Source organism: Neoarius graeffei, chromosome 22 (assembly GCF_027579695.1).
Source record: "Neoarius graeffei isolate fNeoGra1 chromosome 22, fNeoGra1.pri, whole genome shotgun sequence".
In the NCBI taxonomy this organism is placed as follows: Eukaryota; Metazoa; Chordata; class Actinopteri; order Siluriformes; family Ariidae; genus Neoarius; species Neoarius graeffei.
The window spans coordinates 20,862,942-20,890,790 of record NC_083590.1 but is presented as its reverse complement, the minus strand read 5'-3'; the positions used below and the strand labels follow the sequence as shown (position 1 = coordinate 20,890,790).

The window sequence follows — 27,849 nt, the reverse complement described above, 5'->3', positions numbered from 1 at the left end:
AAACTTTTGAACGGTAGTGGAAATGTACTTTGCTACTGTCCACCTCTGGTGTAGTGTGGTGATGATGATGATGGTAGTGGTGGTGATAGACCACTAGATGGCTCTATGTCCTGAAGGATTTCTCTCTCACACACACACACACACACAACTATCCTTCTGAGGACCTTCCACTGACATAATAATTAATGCAGTTCCTGCACCTCAACCTCAGTAGTGACAAGGAAACTTTCTGGCTCTTGTTTGTTTGTTTGTTTGTTCTGTTAAAACAACAACAAGAATACTTTCCTTATAGGGGCCATCCAAATGTCCCCACAAGGTCACAGTTTTCAGATGTTCACTCTCCTTGTGGGGACATCTGGTCCTCAGAAGTAGATCAAAGCACGCGCGCGGGCACGCGCTTCCTGACGGTGTGGAACTTGCACCAATCCACGCGCGCAGGCGGCGCCGGTGACGCGCGCACTCTGACGTCACGAGCCAAGCCGAAGGGCTGTGAGTAAAGTGAGTGTGTCTCACATGCACGCGGGACGGTTTGTGCTCGCGTGCTCTACGGCAAACGACGGAACAGCGCGTGCTGGAGAAGCTCCGGGTAAGTGCCTTTCATCTCATCCGCCGGGGTTTGTTCTGCACCTCTTTAACACCGTGGGTGCTGGTTTCTGTGGTTGATACTGGTTTTACTCTCCATCACATGCAACACTCGCCATGTGGAATAACAATCTTCACACCTGATCTAGAGGGAAATGCATCAACATCAACCACCACCACCACTACTCATCTCATCTCATTATCTCTAGCCGCTTTATCCTGTTCTACAGGGTCGCAGGCAAGCTGGAGCCTATCCCAGCTGACTACGGGTGAAAGGCGGGGTACACCCTGGACAAGTCGCCAGGTCATCACAGGGCTGACACATAGACACACAACCATTCACACTCACATTCACACCTACGGTCAATTTAGAGTCACCAGTTAACCTAACCTGCATGTCTTTGGACTGTGAGGGAAACCGGAGCACCCGGAGGAAACCCACGGGGAGAACATGCAAACTCCGGACAGAAAGGCCCTCGCCGGCCACGGGGCTCGAACCCGGACCTTCTTGCTGTGAGGCGACAGCGCTAACCACTACACCACCATGCTGGCCATTATACAAACTGAATCAGCAATTTAAAAAAATATTATACTGGGCATATACCGTAATACGGGTGAATTCAAGTACCAGGGGTCAACTGTGCAGGAAAATGGGGGCTGCGATAGTGAGGTGAGAACGAGAGTGCAGGCAGGGTGGAGCAGTTGGAGAAGGATTTCGGGAGTCGTTTGTGATAAAGTCGCAAGGTAAGATGTATAAGACAGTCATGAGACCAGCTGTGATGTACCGTATGGATTGGAGACCGAAGAGACAGGAGGCAAAGTTGAGGATGGGAGCGACAAGGTTGGAGAGGATAAGGGACGAGCACGTCAGAGGGACAGCACATGTGGAGAGCTTGGGAATTATGAGACTGAGATGGTACAGGCACATCCTGAGAAGAGATGCAGAGCATGCTGGAAGGAGAATGTTGAGGATGGAGCTGCCAGGCACATGAAAACGAGGAGATACATGGATGTGATGAGAGAGGACATGAAAGTGGCAGGTGTGGTAGAGAAGGATGCGGAAGACAGGGAGCAGTGGAGACAAAAGATCCGCTGTGGCGACCCCCTAATTGGGAGCAGCCAAAAGATGATGATGAGGAGTATGATACTGGGCATATAATAACATCTCGAATTTTATATCTAATTTTCTTTACTTTACTATTATGACATTACTTAGATATTTGTATATAATATATATATTTTAGTGAAGTTTGTGTAATATTTATGATTATTCTACGTACAGGACACTTCTTCGATGGAATAAAAATGTGTTCTATTCCCTTCTAGTAGGTTTCAATCATTTCATTTGATAGCATGCAATATTGTTAGCATATCGCATATCCTGCGTGTATTTCGTCACTCTATCCAATGGAGAATGAGCGTTGAATATGGTTTACGATATTGGACGGTTGTCAAGACAACGTAATGTCGTACGTCGGTGACGGAAAACTTCCGCGCTAGCGAGCAGCTGTGACAATTTGTAAACCAACATGGCCGCCAGGTTTGCTTGGTTAAATATGGGAGATTTTGAGAGAATTTTGAAAGAAAGACATGTTGAACATCCGAAAGGAATGTGTGTGTATTATAATAATATTGGCTGGCTTTTTTTCATGGTATATCGGATGTATTCCATTCAGCTACTCGTCTTCAACTTGCTCAATATCATGCTAGCTGAATGGAGTATATCTGATATACCATGAAAAAAGCCAGCCAATCTTATTTAAATGTCTTATATTTATATATCGTGGGTCTGGGTTGGGTGCCGTGCTTTGCATGGGATGAGCTGGATGCAGGTGAGCAAAACCTATTGTTTGTGTGGGGTACAGTGTTTGACCTGGGCGTAAAAAAGGCTAACTATATTTTATTGTAATTTGTTTCCTGTAATGCGCATGTGAGCATATTCAATGTAACACAGGCACTATCAGTTAATACATTTATTATAATTATAATTATTATCCATGGTCTCAGGTTTGATCTCGGGTTATACTCTTTGTTTCAGATGTTCTTCCTGTGTCTGCACAGGTTTCTTCTGGGTTCTCTGGTTTCCTCCCAAAAACATACCGTACCAGTTACATTAAATTGCCCCTCATGAGTGTCCCATCCAAGGTGTATTCCCTCCCACCTTGTGTTGTGTTCCTGGGATAGGCTTCGGATCCCACGTACCTACTGAAGATCTCATCTCATTATCTCTAGCCGCTTTATCCTGTTCTACAGGGTCGCAGACAAGCTGGAGCCTATCCCAGCTGACTACGGGCGAAAGGCGGGGTACACCCTGGACAAGTCGCCAGGTCATCACAGGGCTGACACATAGACACAGACAACCATTCACACTCACATTCACACCTACGGTCAATTTAGAGTCACCAGTTAACCTAACCTGCATGTCTTTGGACTGTGGGGGAAACCGGAGCACCTGGAGGAAACCCACGGGGACACGGGGAGAACATGCAAACTCCACACAGAAAGGCCCTCGCCGGCCACGGGGCTCGAACCCGGACCTCCTTGCTGTGAGGCGACAGCGCTAACCACTACACCACCGTGCCGCCCCCTACTGAAGATGAATAAATCAATTTAGAGTACTTATACCTCATGCTTATATAAGTTTGAGGTATCAGTATCTCAGCATGTTCACTCATTGGTGCACTCCAACCCTCTACAACTTTTAACTGTCCTTCGGTTTGGCCCGTTGGTGAAAACCCGACCACAGCGTATGATTTTTGGTTATGAGATATATTCCTCCAAACACAGCCTTTTCAGGAAGCTAAGGACTTTTCATAGAACCTTTTTTTCGGAACGCCAATTTTTTTCTGGTGTTGATACCAATTTATTCCCTGCAAATCTAGTGCACTTGCATAGGAAGTGAGTCAGTACTGTATTTGGGATTTGGCCAGAGGAGACGGAAAAATGGTTTTGTCCACGTCTGTCAGTTTTAATTGGCCAGAGCTGTCTTTAATCCTCTCAGCCTGACTCATCAATGGGTGACTGATTAGCCAGCCTATGGAGTGCAGAGTGCACTCTTCTTTTCTTTCAGGTAGTGCATGTAGAGCATATAGAAGTGCTGAATTTCCCTGTGTTGCCTTCGTGCACTACATACACTCTTTAAAAAAAAAGATTAAGGGTTCTATTGTTTGTTAAATGTTCTACATAGACCCATAAGGCAGTGTTCCCTATCAGAAAGGACTCCATGTATCTGGATTGAGGAACCTTTAACACCCTTTCTCCAGTAGTGAAAGACATGGTGTTGTTTTATATCCTTGATGTACAGGGAAAATAAGACTGCATCGGTCATAAAGTACATCACACAGGGTGTAGAATCTATTATTAGCTCATCTAGCCGACAGGTGATGAGTTTATACCATCATGTGTTGTCCATCCGTCAGTCGTCGTCCACGTTTCACAAAAATCGCTTCTTCTCTCTCAATTCTTCACCGATTTTTATTCTTTTTGGCAGGAAGGTAGGTCTGCCTGGGGTGCATATACTATAGCTTCTACCCAAATTTGCATAATTGCAATTAATAATGAAGATATGGAGTAATTAATCAATCCCTAACGAGCAGTTTCCACATAAATTGCTTCTTCTCCCTCAGTTCTTCAGCGATGTTGATTCTTTCTGGCATGAAGGTAGGGGGACCTAGGGTGCACAGAACTTCTACCCAGATTTGCTTCATTACAATTATTAATGAAGTTATGGACTAATTAAGCCTTAATGAGCAGTTCAACAAAAATCGCTTCCTCTCTGTCAATTCCTCGTAGTTTTGGATTCTTTCTGGTAAATAGGTCGGTATTCCTAGGGTGGATATCGCTTCTATATATAGCTTGTATATAGTGGATATAGCTTGCAACATTTTTTGCGCAAGGAAGACGGCCCACTTTAGATCGTTCCTTCTGGACTAGACGGGGCCGGAGTGAGCTACGCCATCATTGACGGTCTCGTTTCATACCCAATCTAGTGCACTTGCATATGGAATAGGGAGCTGGACAATAAAATGGCTCTTTATTTGGCATTGATGTTGTAGCGTATCAGTATATTAAAGAGTTTGGATGCTATTATTTCATACAGTATGTAGTAGGGGGTGGCACGGTGGTGTAGTGGTTAGCACTGTCGCCTCACAGCAAGAAGGTCCTGGGTTTGAGCCCCGGGGCCGGCGAGGGCCTTTCTGTGCGGAGTTTGCATGTTCTCCCCGTGTCCGCGTGGGTTTCCTCCGGGTGCTCCGGTTTCCCCCACAGTCCAAAGACATGCAGGTTAGGTTAACTGGTGACTCTAAATTGAGCGTAGGTGTGAATGTGAGTGTGAATGGTTGTCTGTGTCTATGTGTCAGCCCTGTGATGACCTGGCGACTTGTCCAGGGTGTACCCCGCCTTTCGCCCGTAGTCAGCTGGGATAGGCTCCAGCTTGCCTGCGACCCTGTAGAAGGATAAAGCGGCTAGAGATAATGAGATGAGATGTAGTAGGGGCACTTGTATAGGGAGTAGGGAGCTGGACTTCACCACAGAGTGGATTAAATATTATTTCTGTTTAGGATGTAGGCTGTGTTCTGAAACACGCATAAAGGGATTACAGAGTCATTATGGATTCAGTTAGTTTGTGCTTTTGTAACCAGTGACGCTTGAAGTTTCAAGTTTTTGTCAAAAAAATCAGGGACTGTTGTGTTGAAATGTTTGATGTGAGGCTCAGGTACTCAATATATGTGCAATACATAAGAAGATAATGGGGAAGGTGAAGAAGAAAGCGGGTAAAAGAGATTATTTTCAAGTTCTCTCTCATATAAAATATGCACATTCACTGGATATGAGCAGTTGAGTGCTCTGATTGGCTACTGTACTACTAGGATATCGGCTCGTATACTGTGAGTAGAGAAAAACAAAATGGCGCATCAGGTCAGATATATCACTTTATCAAGTATTTAAAAGAAACAGAAATAGCTAAAAGAGTATAGTTTTTTTGTTTGCTTTTCTTTTCCCTCCAATATCTCCTGTTCCGGGCGGCACGGTGGTGTAGTGGTTAGCGCTGTCGCCTCACAGCAAGAAGGTCCGGGTTCGAGCCCTGTGGCCGGCGAGGGCCTTTCTGTGCAGAGTTTGCATGTTCTCCCCGTGTCCGCGTGGGTTTCCTCCGGGTGCTCCGGTTTCCTCCACAGTCCAAAGACATGCAGGTTAGGTTAACTGGTGACTCTAAATTGAGCGTAGGTGTGAATGTGAGTGTGAATGGTTGTCTGTGTCTATGTGTCAGCCCTGTGATGACCTGTAGACTTGTCCAGGGTGTACCCCGCCTTTCGCCCGTAGTCAGCTGGGATAGGCTCCAGCTTGTCTGCGACCCTGTAGAACAGGATAAAGCGGCTAGAGATGATGAGATGAGATCTCCTGTTCCACACTCCAGCCCAGTTGGTGGCAGTAATGCACCTTTAAGTTGGTTTGCCAACCGCCGAAAAACCCCTAAATAATAATAAGAAAATGGCAGAGCGTGTTGCTGAACCAACAAAAGGGCGAAATAAAACTCCTATTTGAAAATAAAACCCCCAAAATACAAACAAAAGCAAAAAATATGGAATAAAAGTATTTGATGGTAAGAACATATCCTTTTTTTTGATTTTTCAAGAATTATTCTTCTCGCGGTTTTCACCAATTGCTCCGGTCATTTCGACGGTTTGTTTACCTTCTAAGCGGAAATGATTTTGTCGGACGTTTGGTATAAAGTTTTTATTTATTGACTTTACAAAAAATAAAAGCGCTGTGTTTCTCAAAATCTAGTGAATGTGGATAGAATAAAACAGTAATTCCACTCAATCTCATCGTACATGGCTTATAGTCGACACGGTGCTACGTGCCTCGTCAGCTCATGTATGACTCGGTTTCGTGGAGTAACTGTTAAATGTATTTGCAAGTACAAAATACTGTCTGCAGAATATATTAGGGAATTGCGAACCAGAGTGTAAAAGGTAGTAAAAAAAATAATAGCTGTGTGGGCGGCACGGTGGTGTGGTGGTTAGCGCTGTCGTCTCACAGCAAGAAGGTCCGGGTTCGAGCCCCGTGGCCGGCGAGGGCCTTTCTGTGCGGAGTTTGCATGTTCTCCCCGTGTCCGCGTGGGTTTCCTCCGGGTGCTCCGGTTTCCCCCACAGTCCAAAGACATGCAGGTTAGTTTAACTGGTGACTCTAAATTGAGCGTAGGTGTGAATGTGAGTGTGAATGGTTGTCTGTGTCTATGTGTCAGCCCTGTGATGACCTGGCGACTTGTCCAGGGTGTACCCCGCCTTTCGCCCGTAGTCAGCTGGGATAGGCTCCAGCTTGCCTGCGACCCTGTAGAAGGATAAAGCGGCTAGAGATAATGAGATGAGATGAATAGCTGTGTGCCGTTCTAGTGCTTGGATTATGAGCCATATTTAAGGTTCGTTGGGTGAAATCTTTCCCCAAATTAAGATGCAGTGATGCAGGTAGGAGTGTACCTACGTACATGCGTTACATGAAACACAACACTAAAGTGGTACGTGTGGACTAATCACTTGGATCATGACTTGCTTAGCATCCAGATGCTTTGGGATGGCATTCATGTGTAGTTTGTTCAGATTTGCTCTTACTAAGAGCTTGTGGCTCACCATCATTTAAAGGTCCCATGTGCAGTAAGAAAAAAAAAAAAAGAGCAGTGGATTCTCAGGGCTGAGAATTCGGCAGAACTCCTTCCCCAAGAGGCTCCAGAAGCCTCAAATAAATAGTTGCACATGACCCTCTGTCCCCGTGCCACAAGGAGCCATTTGTGCTCTCTCAGTGACGTCCAGCAAGTCTGAAGATGTCAATCGACAGTTCTGATTGCGGTCAGCGCTTGGCCATGAGGCGCTCTCCCAGGGAAGGGGAAAAAAAAGATTCCCGGAATCTTTTGTGTAATCACGCTAAACCAGGGACATGGATGTGTTCTGTATTATCGTGTACAAAGTAATGAGAACTAATAGCATGTCTGCTTCTCTTTATATTGTATAATATATACTAGTTTATTAGCTCACCTGACCATAAGGCCGATGAGCTGTTGCCATGGCATCACGTCTGTCGTCCACAGTTCAGTTAAATCGTATCTCCTCCGTCAGTTCTCCACGGATTTGCGTATGATTGTTTTGTTTGAAAGAACTCATCACTCCGCACAAAACTTGATTGTTGTTTTGTCAAATTTTTTGCTAACGAGTCAGGCCAAATTAGCAAATTTTCCAGGCCTCTCACTAGAATTGTATCTTCTGTCTGATTTCTCGTCCGATTCCAGTTCTGATCGGTGTTTTGGGTCGATCTTCCCTTGAGGAACAAAACTTATTTGATTTTCCTGTTGTAAACAATTAGCCGTGGAGGTTGGTCCTCTCTCACATTGTCACATTTCAGTTCTGTTTGATGTTTTGGTCGTCTTGGTGGTTTTGATGGCAGGTCAGATGAGCTCCTACATCCTTGACGTTCTGGTTTGCAAGTGTGGCCTTGATAAAAAGGTAGTGTAAAAATAAAACCATGTGGTTGGTACAACTGTACAAAATCATGGTGATAAATTGACACAATTAGTGCAGTGGCTCTATTCTAATGTCAACAGAAGACGGAAGGGTTTAAAACCAGAAAGAGTAAGAACGTCATAGCTACTGTAGGAACTAGAAAACTACACAATAAGATATATTGACATACACACAGAAGGTTCAGTACATGAGCTACTCAGGAGGAAACACGGGACAGGTGCACACAATTCAATGATGAGACAAAACAGGAAGTGAAACAAAGTAAAACGAGTATCGTCAGGCAAAACAAACCTCACCTGGTAGCACTTGTGATGAATATGAAGGAAGATATCGCGAAAAAACGATTTTGACCTTTTTGGTGACCTTGATTTTGACCTTGTGTGTGAACATACTTGGCCAATAAACATGGTTGTGATTCTGATTCTCTGCTGCTCTCAGCCAATCGGAACACACTGTACTGCTCTCAGCCAGTCAGAACACACCGTACTGCACGAGTGTTACATTCTTGCAGCACAATGACATAGTGGCTCCCGCCTCCATATGAAGCAGTAGCCACAATGTTGGAGGTTCTATTTCAGACCAATGCCCATCTATCCTGAAAGTTTCATGAAGATCGGTCCAGCCGTTTTCCCGTAACATCATTAACAAAGAAACCCCACCGAAAACAATACCTCACCTCCTGGTGGACTCCGTCCTGGGCGAGCTAAAAAAACAAAACAAAAACATGTGACTCTGGATGGAGGCCAAGACACAAGTGAATATACGGTATTTAAAGTGCTGATGACACGTTTTTGACATCTTTGGCGATGTTTTATAACATAAAAAGTAATTCCCGATGATCCATATATTAATTTACGAAGGCGCCTATTTTACAAGTTATGATAAAAAACGCGGCTATTTGGGCAAATTTGACAGGGCTGCAGCACCCAGGAGATGAAAGAGGAGGAGGAGCTATATGACGTCAGCGAAAGAACCTTCCTCCTAACTTACCAGTTTGTTATTGATGCGACAGGTGTTCAGTTTGTCATTATTATTATTATTTTATATATTATTAATTAGTTATTATGCCTTTGCGTTGTGTTGCCGGCTTTTGCTCCAAAACCTACAAGGATGGGGTAAGTTTATTCAAGTTTCCCAGAGATCCCGAGCTGCATGCGAAGTGGGTGAAGCAAGTCAGGCGCACTCGTGACAAGTGGGAGCCCTCACCAACATCCGTCCTGTGCTCTGAACACTTCGATTTGGATTGTTTTGACACCCTTCCCAGCTTAAAAGAATCTCTTGGGTGTTCAGTTCAGCACAAACGTCTGTTGCCAGATACTGCTGAAGTTTTCCAGCCCAAAATATGTTCAAAACCCACCAAAATGCACTTGAAACTGCCCAACTGGGCGGGATTCCTCCCAATCTGGCAACACTGCCAGTATTCCGGAGGGGGTCTACTAGTAGCTATGCCGGATCCAAAGACAGTCCTCCTGTCAGAACATGTGTTGTGAAACGACATAAGATAAAGGTACGTAGAGCTATAGATTCTACATGCTAATCATAAATGTAATCATAAAGTCGGCGTGATATCAGTCATGTATTTGCTTGTGGAAGCTTGCGGCTTTCATGTAACTGCCGCCTAGCAACGAGAGGTAAAGGGTAAAGAGGGTAGGCTATCATAGAGTCTATTCGGAAGAGATCAACACAATTCTAGACTCCCAGAAGAGGAAGAGCTCACCGAGCGTTCACCGGCGTTTTCATGCGCCATTTCCATTGAGTAGAACCAGAGTAGAACCATAGGATGTCTATATGAGTAGAACAGCCAGTGAACCGCAGCGTGTTCTTCCGCTGACGTCACAGCATGGCCGCGAGCCACGGACCCAGTTTTCTTGCGCTGTGCAATTAAAAGTTGGATATTTGCGTAACAGCAGCTTCTTTTCACGTAATTATAACAGAAATCTAACATGTTTGCCATGTTTTATAGTTTATTTAAGAAATTGCATAGAGTCATGTTCGTGTCATCAGCACTTTAACAAAAAAGAAGCATTAAACCAGGTATGTGTGTAATAATCAGGTTCCTCTCTCTTGCCCAAGTAGCAGTAGGGAGTACGACCTACTGACCAAGTTTCATGTCTGTAGGACCAACAGTTGGTTTGTACAATCCATTTTACTGGAGAAGAAGAAAATCTCATCTGAAAACAATATGCTTGGCCCTTGAAATGTTCCGTAATAATGTATCAGTCGCCTGGGAAAACACTGTTTAAGTTCTATCCGGCGATATAAAACGTTAATAGCAAGCTGTAAATGATGTACAGTATACACCGATCAACCATAAAATTAAAAACGCTGACCGGTGAAGTGAATAACATCGATTATCTCATTACAGTGGCACCTGTCAAGGGGTGGGATATATTACGCAGCAAGAAAACAGTTCTTGAAGTTGATGTCTTGGAAGCACATCACATCTCTTGCGGGTTTACCCATTGTCCTTCCTTGGACCACTTTTGTTCGGTACTAACCACTGCATACCGAGAACACACCCCATGAGATGTACCATTTTGGAGATGCTCAGACCCAGTCATCTCGCCATCACAATTTGGCCCTTATTAAAGTCACTCAGATCCTCACGCTTACCCATTTTTTTCCTGCTTCCAACACATCAACTTCAAGACCTGACTGTTCTCTTGCTGCCTAATATATCCCACCCCTCGACAGGTGCCATTGTAATGAGATCATCGATGTTATTCACTACTTCACCTGTCAGTAGGCATAATGTTACAGCTAACCGGTGTGTATTATGATGATGTCTACATACTGGCACTGTCATTTCAGTTCATTTAAAACGTTTAGTGTTAATTAGGTAGCTTTTTTTTTTTTAAATACTTTTACCAGGCAAGCAAACTTTAATATTTTGTATCGCATGAAATATGTAGAGGTGAAAAATGACTCTTTATATGACGAAATCCACAAAATGTTGATTTTAGCAGCAGCTGTGCTAGCGCAATGGAAAAATCAAAGTACACAGAGTTCTTGGAAAAACCTTTTTGGAAACACTTAAAAAGGAAAAAAATAGATTTGTGTTGGGTAACTAAAACATGAGATCTTAAACATTTAAGCATGGAGTTTCACCTTAAAGTGTGTAAATGTTTAGTAAATTCAAAATAATGAATTTTTTAGACGTCTCTGATGTATACATCGCAGTATTATGTAAATCACCTTGCAGGTAACAAACTCTCTCTACCTTACGTGTGTATATATAGTGTCAGGATTACACCTTTAACCTACAGTTTAAAAGTTTAATTTCTTAGTGTTTTGGTTTGGTGGTGGTGTTTATTCTGCTAATTGCGTTGATGTTATGCTGCGTTTGACTGAAAACCAAAGAAAATTCGGACTGGGGACGGTCTTCTCAACCCCGAGTTCAGCAAGTGACATCAACTCAAAGTGGCTGCTCATAGCGTCAACAGTAAAGTATTTGCTTTAGATCGGTTAACATGCGTGTTAAATCTATAACACTGACACTGTTTTGAGGAGGAAAGTATACATCAGGCTAACAAGAACAACAACAAAAAACACGAACATGAAGATATCCATAAATGTAACTATAAATGGATTAAAAAAAAAAGTATAACATCATTTAATGATGTACCAAGTTCACATTTGAAAGAATGAATTATTTACCTCCACTAACTTTGTTGGAGGAAGTTATATTTACGCCTCCGTTTGTTTGTCTGTGCCAAACATAACTCAAAACTAGATAGAGACTGTAGCTAAAGTCACAGTAATTTGCACTAATTGTTACAAACCGGGACGTCTGGTCACCGTGCCTATCGGATGGGTGGAGACGAATGTACCGTATGCGCAGAAGATACCGTATTTATTAAGTGCAAACGGTCCAAGTCAGCAGAAACAATAAACACACAGTAGGTCGGGCGAGGCACAGACAAAGGCGGAATCAAAGGACTAGGAACAGAAACTAGGAATTCAAAACCAGGAAATCAAAACAACACATGGTTCAGTAATGTGTCTAAACAACTCAATACTTCGCAATCTGAATTAGTCTTTGGCGTCCTTATATATGCGCACTGATTGCACCTTAATCCAGTGCCAGTGTGAGTCATTAGTGGCGCGTACACGTGAATCAGTTTGCAGCATGTGCCATCCAGAACGTATGCGAGGGTGATGGCACCCTATAGATCTGGAATGGTAAGAGATAGAGAATGGCATTTAGTGAGGAAAAGTTGCGCCCTGCCACCCTGAACAAAATAAAAAACAAAAAACTGATTGAAAAAAAAATCATGAAAATTGTCAGAGTTATAAGCGATTGAAAAAAATCCCGTTTTTCATGCATCATTCCGGTTCAGTGATCCAGATCAGCACCAAAAGTTATAGGAACATAATTCAGCCCAGAGGTATTCTTCATGTGAAATTGGTTGAAAACTGAGGGAGAAAGAGCGTCCTAAAAAACGTTAGAATAATAACAATGTAGAAAGATCTTGAGTGAGGGTGACAATTTGTGCTAACGTGAATTAATTAATGAATGGATTTTGATGAAATTTGGAGGAAAGGTGAGCCATGGGTCAAGGAACAATTGATTAGATTTTGATGCAAATCCGGATATGTATTCGGCTCCAGGATTTGTTTGTCTATTCTCAATGTAACTCAAAAAGTAGTGAACGGATTTGGATGAAATTTGGTGGATAGCTTTAGCATTATCCTAGGTTCAAGTGATTTTAATTTTGATGTTGATATGTGGCTTGGCAGAGATATACACTTGGTAAAGTGCCCGTCTAGTTTGTAATGTAAGGTTCTGATTGGTTACAGATTATTGGGGGGGCGGAGTAACCTCTCATAGCTTTTATTTATATTGGGATCAATCTTTCTAGTTCTGTTTTTTGAATGAGTGTTTGTTTGTTTTTTTCAATGCACTTGCCAGTGAAAAGTTTCTTCTTCAGCTGTTTAGTAGCCAGAATCTAATGATGAAAAGTTTCTCTAGCCTGAAGAAAGGATTTGGCCTTTCCGTCCTCGTCTCTGATGTGTGATGCTTATCGTCCTTTGTAAAATGAGTGTAAATAAACAGCCAGCCGTTGGCAGCTTTGAAGCTTGGGCCAAGACTGATGGCCATCACATAACGCCTGACCCTGAGCAGTCACGAAATCAGCTGCAGATAAACAGCCATTAGCCACACACTTTGTGGAAGGCTGCGGGGTTTTGTAGTGGTTTACTGTAAAACTTGATTCACTTTTCAGGAAAACGTCCCTGCAACAGGATGTTCAAGTAGTCAGTTTTATTCAGACATCAGTCCATTGATGAAACGATAACTCTTGTTCTTGTCATTAAATAGTATCCAACTGTGGATTTGTACATCCAGTACTGTGTATATCAGTAACTAGGGACTAGTTCCGGAATGATGTACAGGGGGTAGAGGCCTCGTTTGTTAATCATTACATTACTGGCATTTAGCAGACACTCTGGTCCAGAGCGACGTACAACATACCCAGAGCAGGTGGGGGTTAGGTGCCTTGCTCACGGGCACTTCAGCCATTCCTGTTGGTCCAGGGAATCAAACTGGCAACCTTTTGGTCCCAAAGCTGCTTCTCTAACCGTTAGCCCATGGTTTCCTCATTCCTGCAATATCTCATCATTCTGTTATATGTACACATTAACCAAATCAGTTGCTGATTGTTTTGGAGTCACTTGGATGATTTCATAGCATTTAAAGATTCAGTCAGGCTTCCAATCTTTAACAGTAACATTAAAGTTTCGCCAGAATGCTTTAACTGGCAAGAAATTTAAGTTTTCTTCAAGGATGTATTCCATCATCATCCAAAACAAGTACCATTACAGTAGTGTTGTACTATGTGAGACCAGTCTTCGTCTAAAGACCACTTTTTGGAGGTCTACTCTCGGAATCAACCGCATTTTTACTTGGTCTTGTCTCGGTCTCAGACATAGAGGACTCTGGATTTTATTTCAAGACCACAACTGTGGGGATTTCACTAAATTCCCTGTGCATTGTCTGACTTATTTGTTAACATCATAACTGTGATTGGATGTAAAATTTCCTGCTTCAAATGCAACCAATAACATGACTCCTTGCTAATTTGAAATTTTTTTTCCTGTTAATGGCCGTCACCCCTCTCCCGTCCCATCACAAACACTGTTCTGTTCTGGTCTTGACTTGATCTCAACCCCTCAAAGTCTCAATCTTGTCTTGGTCTCAATACACTTTGGTCTCGGTTTAGGTGGTCTTGACTACAATAGTGCATTACAGTGTGATTTTCATCTCATCTCATTATCTCTAGCCGCTTTATCCTATTCTACAGGGTCGCAGGCAAGCTGGAGCCTGTCCCAGCTGACTATGGGTGAGAGGTGAGGTACACCCTGGACAAGTCTCTGGGTCATCGCAGGGCTGACGCATGGAGACAAACAACCATTTACATTCACATCTACGGTCAATTTAGAGCCACCAGTTAACCTAACCTGCATGACTGGGGGGGAAACCGGAGCACCCGGAGGAAACCCACGCGGACATGGGGAGAACATGCAAACTCCACACAGAAAGGCCCTTGCCAGCTGCTGGGCTCAAACCCAGAACCTTCTTGCTGTGAGGTGAGGGTGCTAACCACTACACCACAGTGCCACCTTAGATCAATCATCATGGCTACAAAGAAATACCCACACCTCTGATAACATGTTTGCACTGACCCCAAGAAATGATCAATAATAGCTTTCCAGAAGCTCAGAAATCAAGCACAAACAGTGCACACTATAGTTTCCTGAAGTACATACAGTGGTATGCAAAAGTTTGGCACAATTGCTGTTACTGTGAACAGTTAAGCAAGTTGAAGATGAACTGATCTCCAAAACGCGTATTCCAAAAGACTCATTCCCTTTATATTTAAAGCAAAAATTTTTTTATTTTTTTTATTTTCATCTTTAGCATTTTCAAAATGACAAAAAATGAACAGGGCCCGAAGCAAAAGTTTGGGCACCTGACATGGTCAGTACTTAGTAACACCCCCTTTGGCAAGTATCACAGCTTGTAAACACTTTCTGTAGCCAGCTAATAATCTTTCAGTTCTTACCTGGGGGATATTTGTGCATTCGTCCTTGCAAAAGGCTTCCAGTTCTACAAGTTTCTTGGGCTGTCTTGCATGTACTGTTCTTTTGAGCTCTATCCACAGATTTTCAATGATGTTTAGGTCAGGGGACTGTGAGGGCCAGGGCAAAACCTTCAGCTTGTGCCTCTTGAGGTATTCCATTGTAGATTTTGAGGTGTGTTTTGGATCATCGTCTTATTGTAGGACCCATCCTCTTTTTAACTTCAATTTTTTTACAGATGGTGTGATGTTTGCTTCCAGAATTTGCTGGTATTTATTCGAATCCATGCGTCCCTCAACCAATGAAATGTGCCCTGTGCCACTGGCTGCAACACAGCCCCAAAGCATGATCGATCCACACCCATGCTTCAGAGTTGGAGACGTGTTCTTTTCCTGGAATTTGGCCCCCTTTTTTCTCCAAACATACCTTTGCACATTGTGGCCAAAAAGTTCTATTTTGATTTCATCAGTCCACAGGACTTGTTTCCAAAATGCATCAGGCTTGCTTAGATGTTTATTTGCAAACTTCAGATGCTGAATTTTGTGGCTAGGACGGAGGAAAGGTGGTGTTCTGATGACTCTTCCATGAAGGTCATATTTGTTCAGGTGTCGCTGCATAGTAGAACAGTGCACCACCACTCCAGGGTCTGCTAAATCTTTCTGAAGGTCTTTTGCAGTCAAACGGGTTTTTATTTGCTTTTCTAACAATCCAACGAGTAGTTCTTTCAGAAAGTTTTCTTCATCTTCCAGACCTCACCTTGATCTCCACTGTTTCTGTTCACTGCCATTTCTTAATAACATTACAGTCTGAGGAAACAGCTACCTGAAAACACTTTGCTACGTTCTTGTAGCCTTCTCCTGCTTTGTGAGCATCAATTATTTTATTATTCAGAATGCGAGGAAGTTGCTTAGAGGAGCCCATGGCGGTTGATTTTAGGGACAAGTTTGAGGAGTCAGAGAATTTATACAGCTTTGAAATCTGCATCATCTGACCTTTCCTAATGAAGAATTTGAACAAGCCACAGCTCAATAAGCTAATTAAGGTCTGGAACCTTGGTAAAGGTTACCTGAGAACTCAAATGTATTGGGGTGCCCAAACTTTTGCATGGTGTTCCTTTTCTTTTTTCACTCTCCAATCGTACAAAACAATACACAAATCTTGCAGAAAACGCTGAAAAGAAATGTCTAGTCTTTACCTTTATGCCTTTTGGTGATCAGTTCATCTTCTGCTCACTTAACTATTCACAGTAACAGACATTTTCAGCAAGGGTGCCCAAACTTTTGCATGCCACTGTACACTGTATAAAGTAAAACTTTAGGTTCATTGACATCAAGATTTTTTTTTTATTTTATTTGCAATTTGGCACCATCTGTAGCTTAAGGTTAAAAATTGTGACATTTGTATATGTTTGAGGTTCAGCGTGAGCTTTTTAAAAAGAAATGTTTCGGGGTTTATTTTTTGTTTGTTTTTTTAGTAGTATTTTTAGATTCTCATTTAACAGTGGCAGCTTATGAAAGCTGTGGTGCTGACTGGTTTACGACGCTAACAAAGTGTCGCTAACTGTGTGATCTGTGCTACCAAAACGTAATGACACTCACTACGTTTACATGCACATAGAGAGAATCGAATTTCTGCCGTTGCTCGACTGAAATCGAAGTTCAAAATGCCATGTATACACCTTAATTCGGCTGAAATTGAACCGAACTTGATTTCTCGGAATCGAGCTACACGACCTAGTTTATGCGATTTCTGCCGAGCTAGTTTGTGCATGTATACCCTATCGAGCTAGTTGTCGAGCTACTTCCGGAAGTGACGAGTGACGAGACCACAAGCGGGAAACACAACAGCCTCGGTCGGCATGACAACGAATCATGACAATGGCATGAATCTTTTCTTTTTGTGGCATTGTTTGCACTGTTAAAATTTAGCTCACTTACTGTATCACCAAATACATCTGTACAGCTGTTGCATAGCTGTGAATTGTGTACATAAACAAGTCATTGTATTTGTGTGTGTGTTTATATGTCCAACATCTGAAGAATGTCAATAAAAACAAAACAATTGAACTTTTTGTGTGTTTATTAAGACAAGTTAAATTGTAAGCAAAAAAAAAATATTTTTTTGTAAGCAAAAAATGGACTTTAGAAAAATATTATTGTGCAAAATAAGTTGTCTTACGGGCGGCACGGTGGTGTAGTGGTTAGCGCTGTCGCCTCACAGCAAGAAGGTCCTGGGTTCGAACCCCGGGTCCGGCGAGGGCCTTTCTGTGTGGAGTTTGCATGTTCTCCCCGTGTCCGCGTGGGTTTCCTCCGGGTGCTCCGGTTTCCCCCACAGTCCAAAGACATGCAGGTTAGGTTAACTGGTGACTCTAAATTGACCATAGGTGTGAATGTGAGTGTGAATGGTTGTCTGTGTCGGTGTGTCAGCCCGGTGATGACCTGGCGACTTGTCCAGGGTGTACCCCGCCTTTCGCCCGTAGTCAGCTGGGATAGGCTCCAGCTTGCCTGCGACCCTGTAGAAGGATAAAGCGGCTAGAGATGATATGAGATGAAGTTGTCTTACAAAACAGTGGTCTGCGCCAGACAGTTTGTAGCCATAGTCTAAAAAAAAAAAAAGCCTAACAGCTTGAACACGGAACTGCTAGTGTTGCCAGATTGGGGGTTTTAAGTGCATTTTAGCGGATTTGAACATGTTTTGGGCTGGAAAACGTCAGCAGTATCTGGCAACACTATAAGCTCTTCTTCATGACGACAACCGGAAGTGTACCAACACGATGGGGCGTGTAGCGCCACGTGTGGCTCGGGTGCACAATGCACCTTGCACAATAGCCCGATTTCACTTGTGCATGTAGGATTGGATTTCTCTGGCACCCCTGCTGGGACCCTTTGCTCGATTACCAACAGCAGCTCGATTTGGACGTGCATGTAAACGTACTGAATGACTGTCTGAGGAAACACGTCTATAGTGCAAAGTGAATGAATCTTGTTGAACTGAGCCATGAATTTACGAATTTGGATATAAATATGATAAGTGATGCTTACCATTGGGGCTGTGGTGTTAACTGAGTAGGTACTGTTTATGGTGCTAATCGAGTAGCTTGAGCTAATGAAGGCTATGCTACTAACTGTGGAGACAAAATAAAAGATACACACAAGTATTGAAATTTTGTGTAAAATGAGTTGTACAGTTAAAGTTTATTAATTTGCTCGAGCAGCAATGGCGCAAATTGTTATTCTCACTCAGGATCTTTTTGACTTTCTCCTTCTTCTTATTATTATTCTCCTAACATTTTTAGGATGCTATTTCTCCCTTAGTTTTCACCCAGTCATCATCAAATTTCATATGAAGAATACCTCTGGGCTGAATTATATTGCTGTGACTTTTGGTGCTGATCTGGATCAGCGAACTGGAATGATCCATGAAAAAGGGGCTTTTTTTTTCCCAATCACTTATAACTCCTGTCAATTGTCATGATTTTTCCAATCATTTAAAAAAAATTTTTTTAATTTTGTTCAGGGCAGCAAGGCACAACTTTTCTTCACTAAGCGTCATTCTCTATCTCTTACCATTCCGGATCTATCGGGTACAGTGACCAGACGTCTTGGTTTGTAACAGCTAGCGCAAATCACTGTGACCTTTTTAGTCACAGTCTCCAATCTAGTTTGTGGTTGTGGTGTTAGTTATCCTAATCACAACCAGGTTTTGACATTTTTCTGACAAGTCTTCGATTGCACGTGATGCTGTGTTTGTTGTCATAGTAACTTCACTTGAGAGAGAAAAAAGGAATGACTGTAAATCCTATAGCTGCTGAAATGTAAGTAATAGAAACTAGCTTGTTTTAGGGATGTTTTGCAGCATTAAAGGGGAACGGAAGTAATTTTTAAACTTGCTTTATTTCTTAATTAACGTGTTATTCAATTACGTTTTCGGTTTTAGTAACCTTATATCGTGACTCGTATTGGCAACTAATTGCAATTAAATATTATACTTATCGGCCTATTCGGTTTTTAGCCGTGTTGAATTTAGTTCGTTTGGTCCACGGCAGGCGTCGCTTATCCACACGGTCTTCATGAGACTTGTGCGAGACTTCGAAACGTGAAGGGTCAGCCAGGTGTCAGCGCCGCCATTTTGAAAACTGTTTTCCAAATGAAATATTGCACAAAAATGAGTTTAAATGACGATTACTGCCTACTTTTATTCAAACTTTCCTGATTGCTATCAAAACAAACAAAACTTCCAGCTTGATTACATCAGCATTTGAAAGAGGGTGCACACGTCTTTTTTTTTTTTTTGTGGTTGCGCTGAAAGAAATCAAATTAAAAGCCTCAAATTTGATTTAATACAAGATAGCCGCAAAGAAGAAAAGTATTCAGCCTTGATTTAAAAAAAAAAAAAAAACCTGAAAGGTGCAGGTACTTTTGTATTTATTAATGTGGGAAATTATATGCTCAGTATAATATGGATTTATCACAAAAACACACGCATGTATTTATTATTTTGAAACCCACCAGCCGACTGATCTGGCACGTTTTAATTGTGCGACAGCAATGACGTAAATGCCAACGCGACTGACTAGTGTCCGAAAGCGTTTTGTCATTTTATCAATGAGCTCACTATACAGTCCTCTATATAGTAATTCCCTATATAGGGAGTAGTGAACGAGTGAGAGATTTCAGACACGGGGAATGCTGGCAGATGTCGGTGACTTTGATTTCCGTTGTACGTTTTACTTCCGTCCTACGATGTCTCGCACAGGTCTCAACGAATCTTGTTTACGGCCATTGCTTTAACAAATGGACTGATTATACTACAGAGCATATTTCAAACACTCATAACATGCTATAGCAGTGACAAAATAGTGATCAGAAATGCATTCCGATATTTAATAAAATGAGAGAGAATTTTGATTAAAAAATTTGCCTTCAGTTCCCCTTTAAATGTAATGTTTGTCAGAGGAATGAAACACTTCAGGACACGCTGTTGCAGGAAAATAATCAACTTCAGGGTGGTAACAGGAAGTCTGTTTCACGCCAGGCTACATTACACCACCCTGTCGTCGGTTCGTTTGTTGGTTTCCCATAAGTCCCTAAAACTCAGCATGTGTTTTACTCCTTACTTGCTGGCACAGTTACATTTCCGAGTCCGATCTGGAATGTAAGTGAAAGGGAACAGTCTTTCAGACATCTCATGAAGGAAAGATAATTTATGCAAGGCTCATACTTGGAGCTGTCTGACCTTTTCAGGCTCTTCAGAGACGAGACCTTTCTGCCCGTTGCCTTAGAGAAGGAATGAGGAGTTTGGAGATGGAGGGAGGGAAAAGCCTGTCTGTAGTTTGCATTTCCACACTGTGGGAGGTTAAAAGGGAAATCCTGAATCACAGGGGGATTTTTGCATGGTGATTGCAAGCATTTCCCTGCAGTGAGAGTTTTTTGAGATTTGCACTGATCCGGTCAATTAAAAAGGGCTCTGTCTGACCCTCCAGCTGAGATCTTGAGGAGAAGAACGAGGGATGTTTTCTTCGCGTTGTAGATCACTGATTTGTATACATATATGCTCAATAGAGAATACTGATTGAATGAAGAGACAAGAACTTTCAGGTGAGACCTCATTTTTGAAAGTATAAAAGCTGTAAAAGTGTGTGTGTGTGTGTGTGTGTGAGAGAAAACTGTTGTCTTTTCCTCTTTGGGATTTTTTCACAAGCCTGAAGGTCCAGCTGTGAGTCTCAGACAGGAAACCCTCTGACATCAGAATAACATCAGCTTGTCTTTTGAGAAGTCCCAGCTGCAGAAGCGGGGAATGTACCACTCGACAAAAACAATAAGATGTTGATTCTTCGTACCACAATACTTGGTTATCTTTCTTTAAACTCTTGAATCTGATTGCTTGCTTGTACATTTTTGATGAATTCATCATAAGTTTGTCAATGCACTCATTCTGATATGGTATTGTTTCCATCGTAACCACTTTCCCAGAGATTTGTAATATGGACACAATTTGAACCTAATAATAAGAGATTAAAAAAAAGTGTTATTTAACAAAGAAAAATGTACAGCTGGTGATATGTAAGGTGACGTTTAACATTTTATCAAAAGAGTCTCCAGCGTCAGTGATAACCAGAACTTGTTTAGTCGACGTTCCACAACGTTAAACGGAAACGTATACAGTTAAGATGTGGTGTTCTTTAGTAAATAATACATGATAATGTTTGGCCAATTGATGTTGTATAAAGGGCTGTGCACGCATAAAGTGATTCAGTTGTCACCCATCGCTTTGTAGCTGGCATTTGGTCACAAGTGGATATTCCAGGTCTGGTTGTATAGGTATCTCATCTCATTATCTCTAGCCGCTTTATCCTTCTACAGGGTCGCAGGCAAGCTGGAGCCTATCCCAGCTGACTACGGGCGAGAGGCGGGGTACACCCTGGACAAGTCGCCAGGTCATCACAGGGCTGACACATAGACACAGACAACCATTCACACTCACATTCACACCTACGGTCAATTTAGAGTCACCAGTTAACCTAACCTGCATGTCTTTGGACTGTGGGGGAAACCGGAGCACCCGGAGGAAACCCACGCGGACACGGGGAGAACATGCAAACTCCACACAGAAAGGCCCTCGCTGGCCCCGGGGCTCAAACCCAGGACCACCTTGCTGTGAGGCGACAGCGCTAACCACTACACCACCATGCCGCCCCTGTATAGGTTTTTTTTTTTTTTTAAATATAAATACAATAATTCCATGAAATCAAGTCGTACGTGAGCTAATAGCCGACGAGGCGCGTAGCACTAAATTGGCTATAAGCCATGTACGACGAGAGTGAGTGGAGTAACTGTTTTATTCTATCCATATTCACTGGATTTTGAGAAATGGAGCATTTTTATTTTTTGCAAATTCGATAAATAAAAACTCTGTACAAAACGTTCCGCTTAGAATGTCAACAAACCAGCGAAGTGACAGGACCAATTTGTGAAAAATGCTATAATTATAATTCTTGAAAAATAAAAAAAGATGCGTTCTTACCAGCAAATACTTTTATTCCATATTTTGTTGCTTGTTTTTGTATTTTTTTGGGGTTTTGTTCTGGAGTAGAGTTTTTATTTCGTCCTCGGTTGGTTCAGCAACACGCGCCGCCATTTTGTTTTTCTCTACTCACGGGATATGAGCTGATATCCTAGTAGTAGAGTAGTCAGAGCACGCGATTGCTCATATCCAGTGAATGTGGGTAGAATAGTTATTTATAACTCCTCTGTTGGTCGACCTTCGCTCGCTTTGTTGGTAGCTGCCTCAATTATGAGATTAGTTTAACTCTGTACTCGCTCAGTTCACACCACCAAGGGTTCTTTCACCCGCCATTGCTACAAGTCACCAAATTTCATTGAAGTTCCATGGTCTCTAGTAATCACATCATCCAGTGTGGTGGTGGTGATATTATTATTATTATTATTCCCCAATTTTCTCTCTAATTTAGTCATGGTCAATTCCCACCCACTAGGTCTCTTCTATCACACAACAGCTACCAACCAGGGAGGCCAAAGGTCATCATGTGCTTCCTCTGAGGCATGTGACCCCAGCTTTTGTTGGAGGAAAGCGCTATCCGCCCGCTTCCGTATACATGAGCTCACAGATGCCAGTGATCGGTTTTCTGTTGCACCATTCAGGAGCACCTCCCAAGTGGCGAGTACCTACTGGGTGTGTATGTACCTTTAAAACAATTTGGACATGCTGTTATTGGAAACTAATCAAGACTGGGGTAGTAACAGTAACTGTTTTATTGCATTACCACTTTGTTGATTGATGCTTTACCATGAAGCGTACAGTCACATGGTGGCATATTCTATCTCTGTAAGCAATGTCCACTTTCTGGAGTTTGGTGAAAGGTGTGTGTGTGTGTGTGTGTGTGTAAATGCTTGCGAGACAGGATAAAGGATTTCCTGTGTTGTGTTCCTCATCACTGCTCTGCCTAATTTGGACATTCCTGAACGTTCTGAAATCTGCAAGTGTCATTGCTTGCAGTCTGATCCCACTTACCCGGTTCACACAAAGGGCAAGTTATTCAGTCATCTTGTTTCAGGAGCTGAGTATTATAATAATAAAAATATGTTGATGTTCTGATCATCTGCGAGTGTGTTTGTCAGAGAAAGGCACCTGTTCCACTGATATCCTGTCTTGCGCTTTACAGCTGAGCGATTTTACAGCAAAAACAAAACATAACAGCGAGTCAAAACATCTCCTCAGTCTCAGCTGGTCTCAGTCTCGGTGCTGCGTCGTGTCCAAAGGCGTCGATCAGGGTAGGAAAGGTAGGCGTCTGGTACTTAATGACGGCTTGTAAATTGTCCATAAAGCTCATAATGACTTGTTTGGGGATTGGTATAATTTTTACCTGGACATCTGTGGGTTTTCAGGAGGCTGTATTCTGCCTGAAGATCTAGTTTTCTATCTCCAAGCAGTTTTATCGTATGCAGAAATACCAACATGTACATTTGTAGTAGTAACATTTAAAATTTCACACCTTGCTACAGATGTTTTACACTTTTTTTTGGTTTTTCAGTTTGAGGTCTGACCAAACGTGAATAAAATTCACATGGTGGAAAAGGGATTTGATTCCTGCTGTTCAGTGTTACCTCTGTGTTTACACTCGTCAGGATAGTGAGACAACATCATGGCCTTCAAGTGTCTCAAACGGTTATACCTCCAATATATTTAACAGTTATTCCACAAAATCGAGTCGTACATGAGCTACGTGCCTCGTCGGCTATTAGCTCGTGTACGACGAGATTGAGTGGAATAACTGTTTTATTCTATCCACATGCAGTGGATTTTGAGAAATGGAGCATTTTTAATTTTTGCAAATTTGTTAAATAAAAACTTTTATACAAAACATCCAGCAAAATCATTTCTGTTTAGAATGTAAACAAACTGGCGAAATGACAGGAGCAATTTGTGAAAAATGCTGTGATGATAATTCTTGAAAAATAAAAGATATGTTCTTACCATCCAATACTTTTATTCTATATTTTGTTGCTTTTTTTTGTATTTTTTGGAGTTTTGTTTTTGAGTAGAGCTTTTATTTCATCCTCGATTGATTCAGCAAAATGCTCCGCCATTTTCGTCATCGTCGTCTTTCCGGGTTTTTTGGCGGTTGGCAAACCAACTTAAAGGCGCATTACCGCCACTGACTGGGCTGGAGTGTGGAACAGGATAGATTTTTTTTTTTTTGGGGGGGGGGAGGGGACTTTATATTTTTTAGCTATTTTTGTTTCTTTTAAATACTTGATCACAAAGGGATGTATCTGACTTGATGCGTGCCGCCATTTTGTTTTTCTCTGCTCACGGTATATGAGCTGATATCCTTGTAGTAGAGTAGCCACATCATTGATTGAATGAATGTTTTCAAATTACAGCACACCCTAAAGTGGTTTATTCTTTAACCATATTGCATAGCTGCCAACTACTACGAATAAATCGTATTTATTACGATTTGTCGTTTTGATTACGAAAATACAAATTTACTACAATAAAATACGATTTTGCCAATTTTCATGGGTCATTTTCAAAGTCTATCACCGGTGGGATTCGTATTTGATAAAACACCGCTTCGTTCCAAGCGGCAGATACTACGCCAAATTTCATTGGCTATTGCTTGTTCTCTCAGCCAATCAATGATCCTATTAGATCATCCATGGCACACTATCGTCTGGCCTTTGTTCACGAAGTTTCTGAACAAAGCATGGCGTTTCAAGCTTTTGTTATGAAGATGTAGCGTAGTACTAATCTCTAAAGAAAGCATGGCTAAGGGGAAGGGCCAGCGCTTCAAGGACTCGTACTGAGAGGAGCTTCCCTTCATTTCCAAGTCAAGTAAGGGCGATCACTATGCATTTTGTGCTCCATGTCGGCGAGACATTTCTATGTTCATAATTTTTTTTTGTATCAACTTTCATTGATGTAATATATTCTTAATTCATTTTTGTTTGTGACTAATGAATGAATGGTGTTAGATATTGCCAAGTTTATGTGGTGCAATAACATCAACTGTTGACTGAGTAAGCGCTAGTCTATTTCTCTAATGTGTACTTTGTCTAAAGTTATATGTGCCAATTGCATTGTTTGAAGTTTTTTGCCTGATTCACTGACTATTTTCATACATTGTTGAAAAGAACTTTGCAAATTAATGTAAGATGATAGTTTAGTTTGTAGAATACATTTTGTCAAACCATTTTGTTTGTGTGATTTTTCAGGGTAGTTTTGCTAGAAAGCGTTGGCGGCGGGGGGGCCCCCGACCCCCCCGCCAAGACTCAGTACCCAACCTTGTATTACTATTTACAATTTCGGAATGTTGGCAGCTATGATATTGGTGTAAACAATTTGGAATTGATTAACTGGATTTAAAGGAAGTGAATTGTGTCAATTAGATTTTTATTTATTTATTTAAGAGCAGGTTCATCATTGGTGTCTTACTGTAACCACTGGTTGGTGTTGCACTCTTCCCAGATGTGTGTGTGTGTTTCTCTGAGCTCTTCCTGTTTTGTTGAAGGAGTTCCTCCTCAGCTGTGTCTCTGTCTTATGAGCAGCAAGTGATCACTGAGGAATTTCATCACAGGAACCTCGGCCATGTGAGAGATCCTCTTACACTTCACATGGCTGTTCCCTTCAACTGCTGCCTCAAGGCCTCTGCATGCTCTTGCGACAAGGCTTTCGCAGATAGCTTTTCGCAGACAGTTGTAATTTATTGTTGAGCGGGGAGTAATAGGCGTGCGCGATGTTATTCACCGGCACAACGCAAGGGGGCACGAAGTCGCGAAATCGCTAGGAGTAGTTGGTGGGTGTGGTTAGTGGAGTGTTTATCCTCCGGTTACTTATAATGACTAGAACTGGAGTCGTATAGATGTACGTACTTCCTCACTTCCTCGATCAACCGCTCTTCGTGCTGCTCCATCTTCGCTCGTGTTTTTAAAAATGGCGGTCGTGAAAACAAACCAAACTGGGAAAGTAGGGAAGCGGAAGTGCGTGTACAGCGGATGTAGAGTGGACCAATCAGAGCCCTCTTGTCTGCGACGCTGTCTGCGAGGCTTCTGCGGTGGTCACAATTTTTGGGAGGTGCGCGCAGAGCGTCTGCGAAGGTGGGGGGGCTACGCAGACGCTATCTGCGACACCGTCTGCGAGGACTGCGTTGTCAGCATAAATTGGCCTTCACTCTACTGCATTTTTCACCCCTGTGGTGTTTTTTTTTTTTAACATCAAAATTTCAGCCTGGTAGTAATACGTTGAGTTGCTTTCTCATCCTGGTTATTTTTCTTTCTCATTTGGGTTACAAAGGTTTGGATATCTGATGACTTGTGGTTAGGAATGTTACCATAGGGCAGTGTGATGGAATACTATCGCTACTAATGCTATATCAGCAAAGTGACTGTCACTTTAAAAAAAAAAAAAAAGGCATTGCAAACTCCGATTGGAAGCATCTGGTTACATTTTAAAACTTAAGATCTTTAAATTAAGAAAATTATTACTAAAAAAGAAAAAACCCTCAATGCTGTTCTTTATTAGCTTAAATATTCCTTTTGTTAAATAAAAAAACCCTTATTTTTAAATGTTGGAGTAAAATATAATAGTCTATGAACTGAAATATGCCTTTTTATTAATAAACGTTTATAAATATTTGTTCTTTCATTTGCTCTTTTTTTAATCTTTCAGCAGTCTGTAAAAAGAGAGCTCCGATTTCTTGTGAAATGTTTGTACAGTCAATCACACAACAGCTCTTTCCCATTTCAGTCTCTTCTTTTTTGTGTGTATTTTCATGGCATTATAGCTGTGTTACTTCTGCCTAAGGTGAAGTCACGTGCTATTGTTCCTGCTATTGTACGCTACCGCTGCTGTCTAAACAATGCAATTACAGCGAGGAAAAACTAAGCGATTACACAGCCTGATAATCACGACTCATTGTTTTTATTTCCTCGATTTAAATAGTCACAAACTTGCATCTCAATTTGTCACAAGAAATATCGTTACAAGTAGTAAAATGTTAATTTTGTGCAAATTGTTTTTTGCTTATTTTCAGTGTAATTTGTTTTTGTGGATTTTTTTCAACATTTTACTTTTTTTATTTTTGTTTTTTTTACAGTATTTTTTTAAATGCAACACTTGTGGTTTGTGGGAAGTTTTATTTCGCAAAACTATAGACCCTGTTGGTGTGTGTAAACAAAAAGACATGAGCCACATAGCAACCTGGTGCTAGCTGGTTATAATCAAACTGAAGAATCTGTTAAGAATTTTAATTAGGAATCAGATAAACATGAGCGAATACTGTGTGTTATCCACTTATTATTATGGGTTACCACTAAAAGATAGAGGGGGCTACTTGGCTAAACTAACACTTTCAAATGGTGGCGCTTGAAGATCCGAATGGCTTGGCGTCCTGTCTGTAGCTAAATGATGCTAAGTGATGGCCAGATGTGTGTGTGTGGGCACGCTCGAGATGTGATGTTTTATGATAACCCGAGGACGCTGAAAGCCGAGGTGCTGCCCAAAGAAACGCCGTAAACTGATTTGTTCTAATTTGAACAAAGTTAGCTAGCAAAAGGTTTCCATTATAAGCAACTCCTCAGTCAGAATGTGATCCAGCTATCTAATGTGAGCTAGCTGGTTTTTTGATGTTGCTTTGTAAATCAAAATCGGGCAT

General features: G+C 41.9%; 1 protein-coding gene across 7 annotated transcripts in view; it reads left to right on the top strand.

The window, feature by feature from the left end:
* The first annotated feature begins 498 nt into the window (after window positions 1-498).
* The window catches only part of ptp4a3a (protein tyrosine phosphatase 4A3a), a 65,398-nt gene continuing 38,047 nt past the window's right edge, over window positions 499-27,849 (top strand). For 4 of the 7 annotated variants that reach the window (XM_060904618.1, XM_060904613.1, XM_060904617.1 and 1 more), the window contains exon 1: window positions 499-586. The gene's annotated coding sequence lies outside the window, so the exon portion shown is untranslated. Of the gene's footprint in view, window positions 587-14,665; window positions 14,682-20,691; window positions 20,771-27,849 lie in introns of those variants that run through there. The other 3 variants (XM_060904614.1, XM_060904616.1, XM_060904615.1) reach the window with 3 other exon arrangements.